Genomic DNA, 16,867 nt, shown 5'->3' on the forward strand with positions numbered 1-16,867 from the left:
TGCTAGTTACAGTTCTGCTCTGTAGGCTTACCTGGGTCTTTGTGACTCTCAGAAAGCAACTAATACTACTTAAAGGATCCATAACAATATTTAGTGTTTATCACTAGTGGCAACAAACTGTACTCTTCTGCCTCCTTAAATCCAGTACTATACATGGTCTCTGCATATCTATAAAGCAATACAATGCTGCTCAGCCCCAACCAGCTCCCTGGTGTCTGCTTGTTACAGTGCTGACTTAATTTGCTTCTCTGAGTTTCATTGCTGTCCCTGACCAGGGTGCTGACAATAGCCATGTTCTGTTACTTGAATTTTTTTATTGTACATAATTAGATGAATGAGTTTGATTTTCATATTAATGAATATTATCTAAAATAATGTTTTATTATCTGTAGCCTGGATTAGGCCAATATTTCCAAATATTGCATTTTTTTAACATATTAAATTGGTTGCACTATTCCCTTGTGTGTCTTCATGGCTATATAATGCTGTATCTCTTATGGATTAGGGATTGAAGGGGACAAAAATTGATGTCTAGGTTGGCACTAATGCCATACAAAACACTCTTTAAAAGAAGGTAATATGTGTGTATTGTGTCCTATATGTGTATATGGGTACATACATACATACATATATAAATAATAAATATCGTATCTTATGTATGTGTATACTTTTTGCTTATTTTTATGAGGTAAGTTTAGGGCTAGCAAACAACAAATCTCAAAAAAAAGCATAGTACTTGATAATATTCAGGATCCCTCCTCCCCATGAATTTCATAAGCCACACAGTTTGAGACAAATATCCTGAAACCATTTGTTTAAACAAGAATTGAGTTTAGCAGTTCTCTACCACAACATGATACTCCAAATTAAACTTTTGCATCTCAAGTGACCTTTATAGCAGTTTTTACAGTTCATAAATTCTTTACAATGGTGCTCTGTGGAGTAGTTTTAATAAATCTCGATTGTGCTGTAAATGTTATAGCACATTCTTGAAATGGCATTACTCGTCCTAACAAACACAAATTCAGGAATGATCCTCTTTCCCATATGGAGAATTTGCCACATAGTTCATGAAATATTAGATGTAATTCTAGTAATGAGAGGAAAAAAAAGAACCCCAAACCCTCCTCCAAATTACTTATCAATGCCACTAAGGAAAACCAATAAACATCAGAACATCAGGTGCATATCATTTGCATTTATTTGAAACTAGAATAATCTGCAGATCCCTGCTTACAGACAGAAACCAATTTCTTAGCATTGCAGAGATGGCAGTTCTTCAGGATGAAAAAAAGGAAAAAGCATCTCCAATATAGGAGCTCTTTCTCTCTCTGTCTCTCTCTCTGTCTCTCTGTCTCTGTTTCTGTCTCTCCCTCTGCTTCTGTCTCTCTGTCTCTCTCTGTCTCTGTCTCTCTGTCTCTCTGTCTCTGTCTCTCTGTCTCTCTCTCTCTCTGTCTGTCTCTCTCCCCTTCTGTGTTTTAAATGATTTGTAAAGGAAAATAACTTTAAACTGATCTTCAAAACTTCCCATGGCCATTTCTGTTGTGTAGCCAATTGATTAGGCTGGTTGTTAGGGTTTTAGTTGATCTATTCCCAGTACCATGTGATATTAGTTTTCTCAACCTTAAAATATGATGATTTTATTTGACTATGTGCTTTAGAACTTTTAAATTAGTTTAAGAGAAACAAAGGGAAAATATTAACTGAAGATCACACATTATGCCAATGCTTAATTTTAGCCAACTAATTCAGCTTTCTCCTTAACCCAATATCTTTGGCTATTGAAAGTAGGCAAGGAAATTAAATTGAATTTCATCCTTATTATAGTAATTTGTCCACATTATTTCATAAGTTTTAATAAGAAGTACAGTGTCTGAACAATTAAAAAAGGAGGGCAAGTTAAGGTCCTCAACTCTCCATAAAATGGTTAAATTGCTATTTAATAACTAGGTGTAAATTTCTAAGTTATTATCATAGAGGGAAAAAAAGACAAAATGAGTAGATCATTGGACTTAAACTCAGAGCAATGTATCAAATTCCATCTCTAAGTAAATAACTGGGTGACTATGAGCAAATCACTTAAACTGTCAGTCTATGTTGTCACTCAGTCATTCAGTCATGTCTGAGTCTTTGTGACTCAGGACCATATGTTCCATGGATCATAGCACTACACACCCTTCCATCTCCACTGTCTCTCAAAGTCTGGCCAAGTTCACCATGTGCACGACACTAACTATGTCATCCTCTAACACCTCCTTTTTCCTTTTGCCTTCAATCTTTCCCAACATCAAAGTCTTTTTCGATGAGTCTCATCTCCCAATTCTCTATGCACTATGCCACTTAGCTTCCCCTCTCACTCTGTATCTTCATATACTAAAAAATAATAACTATGCTAATAGATTTGTGATAAGATTCAAATGAGATGTTTAAAGTTATTTGCAAATATCAAGGCAATATTTAAATGTATTCCTGTTTTTATTATTAGTTAACTTGCTATACAATCAAATATAATTTGAAGACATCACAAAATTATCAAGATTTTACCACCATATCTCAGCTGTTTTCTCCATTCTCCCTTGCAGTCCCCTTTTCCTATTGGTGAATTCTTCCTATAATGTCAATTTGGAGGACTGGCCTACAGAAGCCAGATTTCTTTCCATGGGTTTCAGCACTATGACCCCATGTGGGTACCCCAACTTTTCATCTCCTTTTTCTGTAGTGTTTTCCCCATTAGATTTTAAGCTTCTTAATTGCAGCAACTTTCTTTTTGTTTTTGTATACATGACACTTAGCATAATAATCACTTAACAAATGATTGATGACTTGACCTGAACAGAGAACTTCAAAGAATATTCATTTAGACCAATTCCCTTGATAACATAACCAAAAAAATAGTTATATAGTCTATGTTGAAGACCTTCAGTTAATAAGAATCCCACATAACCTGAAAAAACAAGTCTTAGAAAAGATCTATAATATGACAATTCATTGACAATTACCAAAGACATTAAAATAATTCATTACAGTAGATTTGAATAATGGAAAAGAAAATAACTTGGTATCTGAAGCCCTGAGCTTGAGATTCAGCTGTTATTAACTAAGTTGTGACCTGGGGTAAATCATTGCATATACCTGGGCCTCAATTGTCCCATCTAAAACATGAAAGAATTGGACTATAGAATCTCCATTCCAACTTTTCTATGCCTAATGTTATCTTACTATATACATACCTGAGAATGATATAAGGACAATTCTTAGGTTAGATTTCAATGTTTAAAGTTATGATTTATTTAAAATTTAAAAAAAATTACTCCTGATTTATTTCTATCATCCTGTATTTTTTATTGCATGAAAGAATCTCAATCAATCTTTTGAAATTTTGAATTTTCAGAAAATTAAATCAGTGCAATTAAATTTACTATATAATGGAAACTTAAAGGCATTTTAAATTTTCTTTCACTGATGCCAGTTCATGAGCATATTTCATTGATTAAAGTTCATGAAGATTTACAATGGAGAATTTAAAGTGATTCACTGTTCCACATTTTTATATCACTCAAAGCACTTTCCAACAATTAATTGATTAATCAAAGTAATAAATTAATTTTCTGCTGGATATAACTAAGGCTGAACTTTTCTAATAGAAAAATGAAAAGTCACTGAAGTGTCAGAGTGGCAGGAATTATTTCAGCAATATCAGTTATGTAAAAATCTGTCTGTCTCTCTCCATATGTGTGTACATGATATGTGTGTATGTATATACACACACACACACACACACACACACACGCATACAGACATCCTACAAGCTTGCTGGTACATGCAGTGCTCTCATAGGTAGGAGGCCTGACTTTTAATACTGACTCTCACATTCATTACTTCTATGAATTTTGATTTTCTACTGCTTTGGTCTGGACCTACCTTTGTTTGGTTTCATCAGTGTGAGGAACTTTCAGTGTGGAAATGCCTTCCACCAATCATTTTGGTGCATTAAATTAGGAACATTATAAAGTTTCCTGAGATACTAAAAAGTGACTTGAACACAGACTCCAGGTTTGACCTTGTATCCAATATGCTGATCTGCCTCTGTAACAGTGTTGAAATCATTTAACATAACTATATCTTAGAATTTTCACCTGTAAAGTACAGATTATAATAATTTTAAATGTCTCCTAGGCTCTGTGTTGGGAAAATATGAAATACAAAGCACAATCACATCAAAACATTTAATTAGGGTAAAATAGCTAGTTATCAGAAGAACCAGCATTTTGTAACACATAGGTAAAACTGCAGGTTTAATAAAGAATCCATGTTTATCATATGCATTCCATTACTAAGACATTTTTACTTTTCAAATATTTCTTCTGGTCAACAGAAGGAAAGAAGTTCCAACCAGGCATTTTCTCGATTCACCCATATCCTTCATCTTACTTTATTGACCACATAGCAAAATACAATGAATTTGCCTATGTGGCTGACCTCTGATGCCTGGATGAAAGCATTCTATTAGGATAAGATAAAGTGTTTCAAACAAAGGGTAAAGTTCATTTACCTTTTTAGACTGTAATCTTCCTTAGGGTAGGAAATATTCATTTCTACTTTTTAATCAAAGGCACTGAAAATAGTGTCTGTCATAAAGAAGGCACCTAATAAATACAGTTGGGCTTACTAAATTCACTCAACCTGCAATCAATCAATCAATCAATCAATCAATCATTTATTAAGGAACTGTCATGTGAGAGGCTCTGAGTAGTAAAAATGATATATTCCCGGTCTTTGAGATACTTAATTTACAATTGAGGAAGACAAGAAGATGAAATCAGAGAAAGGGAAGGGGAAAGAATTTGGGAGAAAGAAGACCAAGTGTGTAACTCCAACCCCCAGGCAAAGTGCTGAGATGAAGAAAAAGAGAAAATTGATCAGGAATAAGTAGGGACACACAAGAAAAAGTGAAATTCCCTTTCCTTGAGTCAAGGCCAAGAAGTTTGATGATTCCCAGAACGAGAAGAAATTTAAAATAAAGAGTAATATAGGTCAAGATGGTGGAGAAAACCAGGTAGTTACCTGAGTTTTTCCCAGTTTCCCTCTGAAATAACGTCTCTTAAAAATTCTGGAGTGACAGAATCCACAAAAAGAAAGAATGAAATAATTTTCAAGGACAAGCTATCTTAGAAAGACTTCAGGAAAGGTTTGTTTCAGTTGGGTAAAAGGGGAGTGCAACCCAGCACAGTTAGTTTCCAGGAAAGACAATGGGAGGCTCTTATCCACAGCACAGATTAGCAGTTGAGGCCCCAAAATTCTAGCTTATTAGGCCATTGGCATAACAGGCCATCTCTGGGGCCTCTAGCTCCTATACAAAATTATGAGAGGAAAGCCATAAAAAATTGAACTATATGAAAACTATGTGAAATTATGAGAGGAAAGCTTTCATAAAAAACTGGGAAGATGTATATGAATTTATGTGGTGTGAAGTGAGGACCAGTACATCATAGTATGAAATAATAGCAATAATGTAAAATATGAAAAACTTAAAATGTGAAAAAAAACTTAGCTTTTCTGATCAATACAATAATACAAGACAATTCTGAAGGATTCATGATTAGAAAGAAAACTGATGAACTCTCAGTGCAAATTTAAATACATTTTTTCACTTTATTTTTTCTTGATTTTGGGGACATGGCTAATATAGAAGTATGTTTTACATTATTTTACATGTGTAATTGATATTATGTTGTTTACCTATTTAATAGATGGGAGAAGCACTACAAGCAGAGAAAATTTGGGAACTCAAAATTTAAAAAAATAAAGAATTTTAAAAATAAATAATATGTATTTTTTTAAAAATGCCATGTGAGCAATATACTGGATGTCCACATGGGTAGTATATTTTTACAGTGGTTCTATTTACATATGTTGGGTGGGTTAGTTCCAAGATTGAAGCTTTTTGCTAAGGACATATGCAAATGATAGAATAGGAATGCAATTTTATGCAGTGAAGACACAACCTTGCCCCCTTGATAAATGTTCTATTCTATCTATTTATTTTTCTATGTTGTCTATGTCATTTTACCTCCCATCTATCTATGTGGGAGAGCACAGGAATTTTGCAATTGAGAAACTCTTTGCTCCTGAAAGCTCTTAAGAAGTATTAGGAAGAATAGCATTTAAATATATAATGACTATAAGGAGATTATCGATTGAAAATCAAACAGGGTTACATGGGCTTTCTGACTCTGAATCAGACACAGAATACTGAAAGTAAAGAGAGTGACCCTCTCTTGAAGATCATCTTTTGGTGATCACGAAATGGAGGTTAAAAAAAAGCAAATTTGCATCTCTAGTTGAGGAAGTTCTTTGTTCTAAGGAGCTTTGTGCCTGAAGCAAAGATAACTTTCTTGAAAGAAAAGCAAATTTCAGGAAATAGATTCCTAAAAATGGCAAAAATGCTATCCTTCACTTCATTTTCATGACTAGATATGAAGTTTTAACTTTTGTTAAAAACAGTACATGCTTTAAGGTAAAAGACAAATGGCAACAACACATGAAGAGATAACCTTGTAACTGAAGTTAGAAGCTCTAAGCCAAGAGCTATTCTATCCACTCCAGATATGCCTGATAGTGGGACCAACTCAATAATGAGCACCAGCTAATTAAAATAAGTCTGACAGGTGCTGAAAGTTATGATGATATTGTCACAAGCAAGGCTTGCAATGCAATGCAATATCAGTGGCATGAGTTTCCTCTCTCCATCTGTGCTTCAAACACATTTTCTTGTATGTGTATGTATGTATGTATGTATGTATGTATGTATGTATGTATGTGTCTGTTTGACTATGTTTCCATTATCTAACTGAAATGCATGCACTTATTTCTGAGTGTATGCATCAGCTTTACATGGAAATATTTTTATTTTTGTTGCTTTTCATTCAATGTTATTTTATTAGATGCCTTTACTAAGAATTAACTGTGTCCTTTCAGACTGACTTAGAAAGTTGAACACATCATTTGGGGCTTGTAAACTGCAATTTTGTGAGATTGCAGACTTGCAGAGTAGATCGGCCTGTTGATCAAAAAGGGTGTAAGGGTAGTTAGTGAAAATCATATATCCTCATCATTTCTTTGCTATGATCCTTTTCGTTGATCTCTTTCAGTTTTATTTAGAGTTAGTGAAAATCATATATCCTCATCGTTTCTTTGCTATGATCCCTTTTGTTGACTTCTTTCAGTTTTATTTAGAAATGCTATCAGGATGATCCAGTCAAGGTCTTACACCAATATTTTCTAGAGGCACACTTTCCTCATAACACTTTTTCAGTGTTTTGAGAGCTAATGTGGCTCATACTCATCAAACAATTTTCTTCTTCTTTTTTAATTTTTGAGGGAATCAGGTTAAGTGACCCAGGGTCAAACATCTAGTAAGTGTCTGAAGCCAAATTTGAACTCAGGTCCTCCTGATTCCAGGGCCAGTGCTCTTTCCACTGTACCATGTAATTCTGTCCCCACTTTTTTAATGTTTTTGGAGTCTTCATCACTGCTGCTCTTAGTTTCCACATGCCTCTACTTGGTAAGTACACTGGATGTTTTCTGTTTAAGGTAAAATCTTTTAGCCTACAAATGAGAATGACAGACATTAATTTAAATTCTCTAAGAAACTATGGCTTAGGATTTGGCAATAGACACTGGATCTAAGGTTTGAGTGAAAAACAAATACATTGTTTTTATTTTTACCCATTTACCCATTTTAAATCAATGTTGCCAAGCAGACAGAATGTTGGTGTTGAATTCAGGAATGTATGCATTCAAAGGCTGATTCTGACTCTTATTAACTGTATGCTTATAGGCAAATATGTCACTCAGTTCCTTTAGCCTGTTTCCTTATGCATAAAATTGTGCATAATAATGCATGTAGTATCTCCCTGCAGGGGCTGCTGCCAGGACCAAAAGAGATAATATATGCATAACACTTTGTAAACTGTGAAGTACCACATATGAGAAAGAGAATTTAGCTGTGATTTCATTCATATAAGGAACTCCTGGTTGGGGAAAAAAAAATAAAAAAAAAAAACAAAAAACCTCCCTCTATCAATGCAGATAAAATTGTCTAAAATACTGGAGGGTGACAACAAAGCTAGGATAAGAGGCAGAACTTGAAGTCATTCCTTTCTGGCTGCAAAGCTAGTTCTTTATCAATTATATCTTTCTGCCTCTATCAAATGTTTATATTACTGATCTGTTTTCTTTTTATTTTCCTAATAATCAAGCATTCATTTTATTCCTTCCCATCTTTTACCTGAATGAGAGCAAAATGGAAAGAAGACAGATGAGAGAGACAGAGACAGACAGAGACAGACACAGAGAGAGAGACAGAGAGATTTTTTACATAACTCATAGTACTTTATTCTATTACTCAAGATTGTGTTGCCTTACTTTGGAGTTTATCTTTCCATGTCACCTTATTAATGGTCTTCTACTTATTGATTAGCTCTTCCCTCTAACTGTCAAAGCCGAAACATGCCAAAGGGTAATGTTTCTATGAGTGCATGTCCCTGATCTAGTCATTGTAGGTTGTTTCCAAATTTATTCTAGGTTCACATATTTTCTATAAACAAGTTCATGGGTCTTAAGACTTTTACATATTTCCTTTATCCCCAGCCTATGAAAGGCATTTTTCAATCATTTATTCAAAAGGCATTTCCAGGTTTCTACTTTCATCAGACATCATGTGTAATACAAAAGACACTGTAGATCTTATCCCTGCCAGCAAACAGTTTACCTTCTACCAGGAAATAAGTAGCTAGAAACCTCAGCAACTTACAAACATTAATATATGAACTATGACAGGCAAAACAAAGGAGTAAAGTGAGGTTGAAAAGGATTCTTGGGAGTGGCAAATGCGAGTTAGGTCTTGAAAGATTCAATGAAAATGTGTTAGCAACATTGAAATGGAAACACATTTCAAGCACAGGCAACTTAAGCAATAAATGGAATAGGCCTGAGTACAATGAGTTCATCTTACAGAAAGGAGATGAATCAATTGGTTGTTTTCAGAGGATCTTAGATGTGGGAGGGATCTTAGCATCCAGTTTAACCTTCTAGTTTGACAGATGAAAAAACTGAATTTTAGAGAAGTGAAAAAATGCGTCTCTCATCATACAGGTAAAGGGCATAGCTGGGATTTGGATTCAGGTATTTTGACTCAAAATCTATTGCTCATCTCACGACGAAGCAATGCCCCTCCCTTAAGCTATCTCAGAGAACCTGAGTAGGGAAATAAAGGAAACAGATGCAATTCATTTTCTCAACATATTACCAGAATCAGGGTGGGGCAGGTTAGTTACCCAGAGTGGAAAAGCAGCAGTTTCTGCTAATAACCTTGACAAACGTTCCTATATCTCTCCACAGTGAGAATACCCAAAGTTCGGAAGATAAAACTTTCAAGAAAGAAGGCTTCTTTGCTATTGTTCAAGACTGTCCATTTCTTTTTATTAGAGCCAGGCATCTTTGGAGGGAAAAAGAGAACTGGTCAAGAAAGAATGGAGTATGGGATCATGGAAATGGTGCTAGCCGAAGAGTCAGAGGACCTCAGTTTGCATCTCTTTCCAGACACTTGGTACTTGTATGATTTTGGTCAAGAAGTTAACATCTTTTTTTTAAAAGTTTTTAATAGTATTTTGTTTTTCTCCAATTACATGTCAAGACAATTTTTTAGCTTTTATTTTTACAAGATTTTGAGTTTCAAGTTTTTCTCCCTCTCTCTCTTCCCTCCCCTCTTCTGAAAATGGTAGGCAATTTGATATAGGTTATACATGTGCTAGCATGTAAAATGTATTTCTGTACTAGTCATGGTTGTGAAAGACAAAAGAGATCAAAAGAAAAAAAACACAAAAAAAGAATAAAAGAAGTGAAAAAAGTATGCTTCACTTTGTATTCAGAATCCATCAGTTCTTTATGTGGATGTAGATTGCATTTTCCTTTGTGAGTCCTTTGTACTTGTCTTGGATCATTGTGTTGTTGAGAAGAACTGAGTCATACATAGTTGATCATCCCACAATGTTGCTGATGCTATGTATAATATTTTCCTGGTTTTGCTCATTTCACTTTGCATCAGTTCATACAAGTCTTTCTAGATTTTTTCTGAAATCTGCCTGTTCATAATTTCTTATTGAAAAATGGTATTCCATTACATTCACATACCACAACTTGTTCAGTAATTCCCCAATTGATGAGCATCCCCTCAATTTCTAATATTTTGCCACAACAAAAAGGGCTGCTATAAATATTTTTGAACATACAGGACCTTTTCCCTTTCTTGTGATCTCTTAGTAATGGTCTTTCTGGATCAAAGAGTATGCACAGTTTTATAGCCCTTTGAGCATAGTTCCAAATTATTCTCCAGATTGGTTGGATCAGTTCATAACTCCAACAGTGCATTAGTACCCTAAATTCCCCATGTTCTCTCCAACATTCATCATTTTCCTTTTTTGTTATATAAGCCAATCTGATAGGTATGAGGTGGTACCTCAGAGTTGTTTTAATTTACATTTCTCTTATCAAAAGTGATTTTGAGTATTTCTTCATATGCCTGTAGATAGATTTGATTTCTCCATCTGAAAATTGCCTGTTCATATCCTTTGACCATTTAAGAATTGGGAAATGTGGGGCAGCGAGGTGGTGCAGTTGATAGAGCACTGGCCCTGAAATCAGGAGGATTTGAGTTCAAATCCAGTCTCAGACCAAACACTTGACACTTACTATCTGTGTGACCCTGGGCAAGTCACTTAACCCCAATTGCCTAAAAAAAAAGAATTGGGGAATGACTTGTTTTCTTATAAATTTGATCAGACAGGTAGACTATTCTTTGTTCTTCTAATTTATTTATGGTATCACCCTTTATGTCTAAATCATGTACCCATTTTTATGTCTTGGTATATGGTGTGAGATATTGGTCTATTTCTAGTTTGTGCCATATTGTTTTCTAGTTTTCCTGGCAATTTTTGTCAAGTAGTGAGCTCTTATCCCAAAGGCTTTGGGTTTATCAAACACTAGGTTACTATCATCATTGACAACTTTGTCTTATATATCTAATCTATTCCAATGATCCACCACTCTATTTCTTAGCCAACAAAAGATAGTTTTGATGCTTGCTGCTTTATAATATAGTTTGAGATTTAGTATTGCTAGTCTACCTTATTTTGTCTCCAGCCTCTCACCTTTATTCTGCGTGTGTCTCTCTGCTTCAAGTATGTTTCTTGTAAATAACATATTGTAGAATTCTGGTTTTTGATACACTTTGCTATCCACTTCTTTTTAATGGGAGAATTCATTCCATTCAAATTCACAATATGACTACTTTCTGTGTGTTTCTCTCTATACTATTTTTCCTTCTGTTTATCCTCTCTCTCCTTTCACACTTTCTTGTCTCACAAATTTAAAAGAAAGGAAAAAAAGCCAAAAAAGATGAGCAAAAAAGCAACAAAAAGAATCTGACCATAGAAAGTTATGATGACAGGGAAGATCAAGACAGATATTGATATTGATGCAGATATAGGTATAAATATGTCTTTTCAGGCATAGATATATTCAGGCAAATTTATAAATATTACTCACTCTGCCAACTTGGCCCCTTGAAGTTATTAACATTTCCTAGGTCTCAGTTTCCTTAGCTGTACAAGCAAGGGGTTGGACTATATGATTTTCAGTACCTCTTCCAAAAAAAAATCCCCTATCTTTTCTATAACAGAGCAATGTGAAAGTTGTTTCTGAGCTGGCTTTCCATCTTTTTGTACTCTTTTATATTAGTTTTTGCTGAGTCATACTTCTTACTGTGAAGAAGCCTAATCTTGCTGGTCAATGATTCAACACCCAATAATTTGCCAGACACTGTGCTAGGTCCTGGAGAGACAAATACAATGGACAACACACTCATTATTCACAAGGGACATAGTTTGATTTTTTTTTTTAGACAAAGGAAGCAAAAAAGGAAATAAGTATGTACAGGATAAAAATGCAGAAACAAAGAAATATACATTTTAAAAAGAAGTTTCCCTTCTTTCAGTCTCTTGGAAGGCTTTCCCTTGCCTCATCTTATTTTTTTTTCCATAACTGCCTATAACTAGATGATTTGGGCTAGTTCAGCCTCAGTAATAAATTGCCCTTTCCATTTATGCAATGTTTGCTGTGTGGCTTATATTCATGCTAGGCCTTATGAATACAGATAACCGACCCTTAAACAAATTCTGTTTCTGAACTTTTGATCCTGGGATACCTTGCTGCTATGTCTCTCTTAACTGATAGATGATACCTGAGAGCTTGAACATCCCAGGGGCCAGCTTTATTTTCCTAGGCTTATAGATCTTCCTCCATAAGATCCCAGGATCATTGATTTAGAAGTAGATGGGACCTGAGAGGCTATAGGAATCATAGAAAAGTTTAGTGACTTACCCAAGGTCCCATAATTTAAAAAGTGTATAGGGTAGGATTGAAATACAGGTCACATTGCATCTGGTCCATCATTCTATCCCCACTTACAGCACTACATTTTCACGTAGCTCACCAAGTCATTGGCCAAGGGTTTACTGTCTCAGATCTCTTGTGGATCCTAAAAAAACACTGGTTCATACAATATACAAGGAGGCCCTCTCTGAGTGTATTGCGATATCAATATAAGATTGCCATCTCCCCATTAATAACCAGGAAGTTTCACTTCCTCATCTTTCTCAGGATTTATACTGAAAGAACTAGATGCTTAAATATTCTATCCCATCCTTATCTCACACTATTTCCCTTTATTTTATCTTAATTTTAGAGAGATTTAAGTACTCACAACTTTGAATTCTACTTTTAACATTTATTAGCTGTTTCCCTAGAGAAATAACATAATGTCACTTATCTTAATTTTTCTCATCTGTAAAATGGAGTTGGACTTAATGAAATCCAAAGACTTTTTTAGACCAAAATTTATAATCCTGTGTTCTTGTGATTTCTTTTCTGTGACTTCATGCCTTTGCTAAGATCAATCATACATTTCATCTTTTAAAAAAATGATAGATGGTAAAAAGATATAGATGTAGATGGTATAAATTAAGGGTTTATAGTTGATACATACATATATATGTATATATATATATATACACAAGAGATTTAGACAGAGATACAGATACACTCAAATAGTTAAAATATAGAAAGATATGAGTATTAATGTTGGTATAGATATATCTATATTCAAGCAAATTTATAGATACTGGGAGAGAGAGAAAATATATATATACATATACACATACATATGCATATATACATATATACACACATACACACATGTGTATATACATGCATGCATATACCTACCTATACATACATATGTACATACATTCATACATACATGCATGCATGCATGCACATATATACATTTATACACATGAATAGATGACAGCAATGTAACCCAATGGAAATGGCAATAAATTTAGTCAAAAGGCCTGAATTTGAATTCTAGCTCTATCAGTTACTCTATGTGTGACCTTAGAAAAGTTACTTAATCACTCTGAGCTTTGATTTCCATAGGTATAAAACGTGAACTGATTGACCCTGCAAACCTCTTCCTGTTCTTTTATCCTTGTTCCTGTTTTCCTGAGAGATTTTCTCAGATGCATTTTCTCCTCTCTGGCTTGATAAGCTGCATTCATTAAGAATAGTCTGGAAACAAGAAACAAAGTTTTTCAAGGGCCTTTTCCATTTGTGTGACAGAGAATACAAGCTCAAAGTAACATCTGAGCAATTTGGTGAAAACAGAGGTAAATACCTTTATTAGTCTTCATAATTGCCATTTCATTTTTTAAAAATTTGGTATAGAGACAAGCATTTCTGATGACACACACTGCCTAAAGCTGCCATGAAGAGTTTGCAAGAAAGAGTACATTTCCTGATTGTATTTTTATGTTTCCTTCTGAAACTGTACTTTGTGTTCTTTTGAAATGTGCCTTTTTCTGCTTCCTCTGGCACTTTGTGCTTCCTTTCAAATAGCAGAACAATTCCTACTACTTTGAAAATTTGGGAAAGAACATTTGATTTTTAGCAAAGGTGACATATTTATGACTTGTTTGTTTGTTTTCTGCCCAACTTGGCGGTTTTCAAGGCCTTAAAATAATCATTCGGACTTTCAGAGGCAAGGCTGAGAGCTCCTTTAAGCACTTCTCAGAATTAAATCTCTCATCTGAATTGCTATTTAATGGACTGTTTTCCTAAAATTCTTATCATCTTTGCATCATGCAGTAACCTTTCCCTGAGCTCTATTTGTGCTTTGGAAATCTGGTTATCCTTAAACTACCTCTGAAGGCCTAGGCAAAAGGAGTCTCTTTTAAAAATTTCTTCAAATGAAGAAATTCTGATATTGATTTGTTAAATGACCACCTCATTGTCATAGTCTTCATCTGCTTTATTGTACAGTTGACCTGTCATGAAAGGACATCTTTGTTTGTTAATAATAGCAACATTAATAATAGCTACTCAGCATTTATATGGTACCTTATATATACCAGGCACTGTGCTAATTGCTTATCAGTTCTTATCTCATTTGATCATCACAACAATAACCTGGGAGGTGGGTGCTATTATTATCTCCATTTTACAATGGAGGAAACTGAGTCAGATAGCAGTAAAGTGACTTGTCCAGGGTCATGTAGCTAGTAAATATCTGAGGATGGATTTGAAATCAGGTATTGTGAACTCTAGGCCTTGCACTCTATCAACTGTATCACATCACTGTCTCTTCTTCTTCAAAGTGGAGAAAATGACTCTTGTTGAGTTTGACTTGGCTTCTTTTCCTCCTTACTATTCTCTAACAATTCAACAGCTCTCTTACTAAAAAGACAAAATCAAGGATTTGGAGGATGAGAGTCCCGGATCCATTAATACTCAAAAGTAGTGAAGTTCAAATCTTGATAAAAATGGGGAGAATGATGCTTATTATTATAAGAATCTGGCTCTCTTCATGCGCAGGAAGAGGTGGTGTTAGATAATGCATAGAGATTTTGCTTTTAAGTCAGAAAGACCTGGATATACCTTTGACACCTACTAACTAAGCAAGTCACTTAATTTCACCCCAGGAATGCCTCCAAGAATGTAAGCTGTTCAGTGGATGGTAATAGAAGTGGGTGGGTGTGTGAGAGAGACAGAGAGAGACAGAGACAGAGACAGAGACAGAGAGACAGAGACAGAGAGACAGATAGACCGACAGAAAGATAGACAGAGAGACAGATGGATGAACACAGACTAGTAAACAAACAGAAATATGGAACATATGAGAATATAATAACCAGAGGTGGGGTAGGGATAAGGAAAAGTCTCTAAAAGATGTAGTACCTGAACTGTGTTTTGAAATAAACTAGCAACACACAGACACACACACACACACACACACACACACACTCCATCCATCTCTCTGTTCCTGGGTTTCCTTGGTCTCTGATCTTGCCCTTCTCTGTGGCTCATGTATGTGAACAGTTGAGGGAGGGGAGAGAAAGAGGCTTGGAGAATTCCAGCACTAAGCTCCCCAGCATTCCATGTCTGAGAACTCCAACACTCAGTTTCCCAGCATTCCTTGTCTATTTCCCTTCACCAAATTTTGACCGTGACCCACTCTTCATGTCTCTTTCCCTCCACATCTCCACAAATCCAGTTCTTCTGTTCACACTTTTCTGGGGTTTCTTCCAGCTACATCTCTGTGAGTCTTGACATCTCTGCCCAAGATGTCTCTATCTCTCATAGACTGTATCTGAATCTGCCAGTCTCCTGTCTCTCTGGTCCCTGATTTTTGGGTTTTTTTGTCTCCTGGCCTCCAGGCCCTGATGTTTGAGAACCTGCAATGTTTTGGCCACTGGACTGCTTGGTGAATAATGCTGGACGTCATCCCCGGAGGAGATGCTGGAAGAGACTTCCTCTCAGGCCTTCCGAGACTTGCTAGAACTGAACCTCCTCACCACATACACAGTGTTGAAGTACACCCTAACCTTCCTTCTGCAGAGCTGCGGCAGCATCATTAACATCTCCAGCCTTGTGGGGGCCAACTGGCAGAGCAAGGCCGCATCTTATGTGGCCACCAAGGGGGCTGTGACCGCTCTGACCAAGGCGTTGGCCTTGGATGAGAGTCAATATGGTGTCCGAGTCAACTGCATCTCCCCAGGAAGCATATGGACCCTGCTGTGGAAGGAGCTGGCCCCCCTGACCCCCAATCCCTGTGCCACAATCAGAGAAGGGGAGCAGATGTAGCCCCTAGGATGGATGGGCCAGCTGGATGAGGTAGGGGCTACTGCCGTCTTCCTGGCATTCCATGCTTCCTTCTGCACTAGCGTGGAGCTGCCCCTGACTGGGGGTGGCGAGCTGGGCTACGGGCCCAAGGTGCCCCCCAGGTAACTGGCCGACCCCCAGGGCCTCTGGCCCCCACTCCTTGACCCTTGCCCCCTCTGGCATCTGCCCTTTCCTTCCTCCCTGCCCTTTCTGTCTGATAAACTGGAAACAGAAAATAAAATAAAAAAAGAAAGAAACTAGCAATTCTAAGATGAAGAGGTGAGGAGTCAGTGCATTCCAGACATGAGACCTAATGCATAGGTACAGTGGCAGTAGATGGAATTTCATGTGTAGATAACATCTAGAAGTACAGTGTGATTAAAATAGATAATAAAGGAAAGGAAATGCTATCAAGGAAATTCAAAGGTTGGGGCTCAGATCGTGGAACGCTTTGAATGGCAGGACTAAGTGTTTTTGTTTGTTTGTTTGTTTTTTTTATCCTGGGGCAATGGGGAGCTATTGAATAATTTTAATAGAAAAGTAGGGGAGGGATTTTTCTCATGATTTTATCTATATTTTAGACATACTA

At 36.0% G+C, this 16,867-nt stretch overlaps 1 pseudogene; it reads left to right on the forward strand.

Moving 5' to 3' along the window:
• LOC114024398 overlaps positions 1–16,404 on the forward strand; it is a 72,366-nt pseudogene extending 55,962 nt beyond the window's left edge.
• The last annotated feature ends 463 nt before the right edge of the window (positions 16,405–16,867 follow it).

This window comes from Vombatus ursinus, unplaced genomic scaffold (genome assembly GCF_900497805.2).
Source record: "Vombatus ursinus unplaced genomic scaffold, bare-nosed wombat genome assembly UNPS02014821.1, whole genome shotgun sequence".
In the NCBI taxonomy this organism is placed as follows: domain Eukaryota; kingdom Metazoa; phylum Chordata; class Mammalia; order Diprotodontia; family Vombatidae; genus Vombatus; species Vombatus ursinus.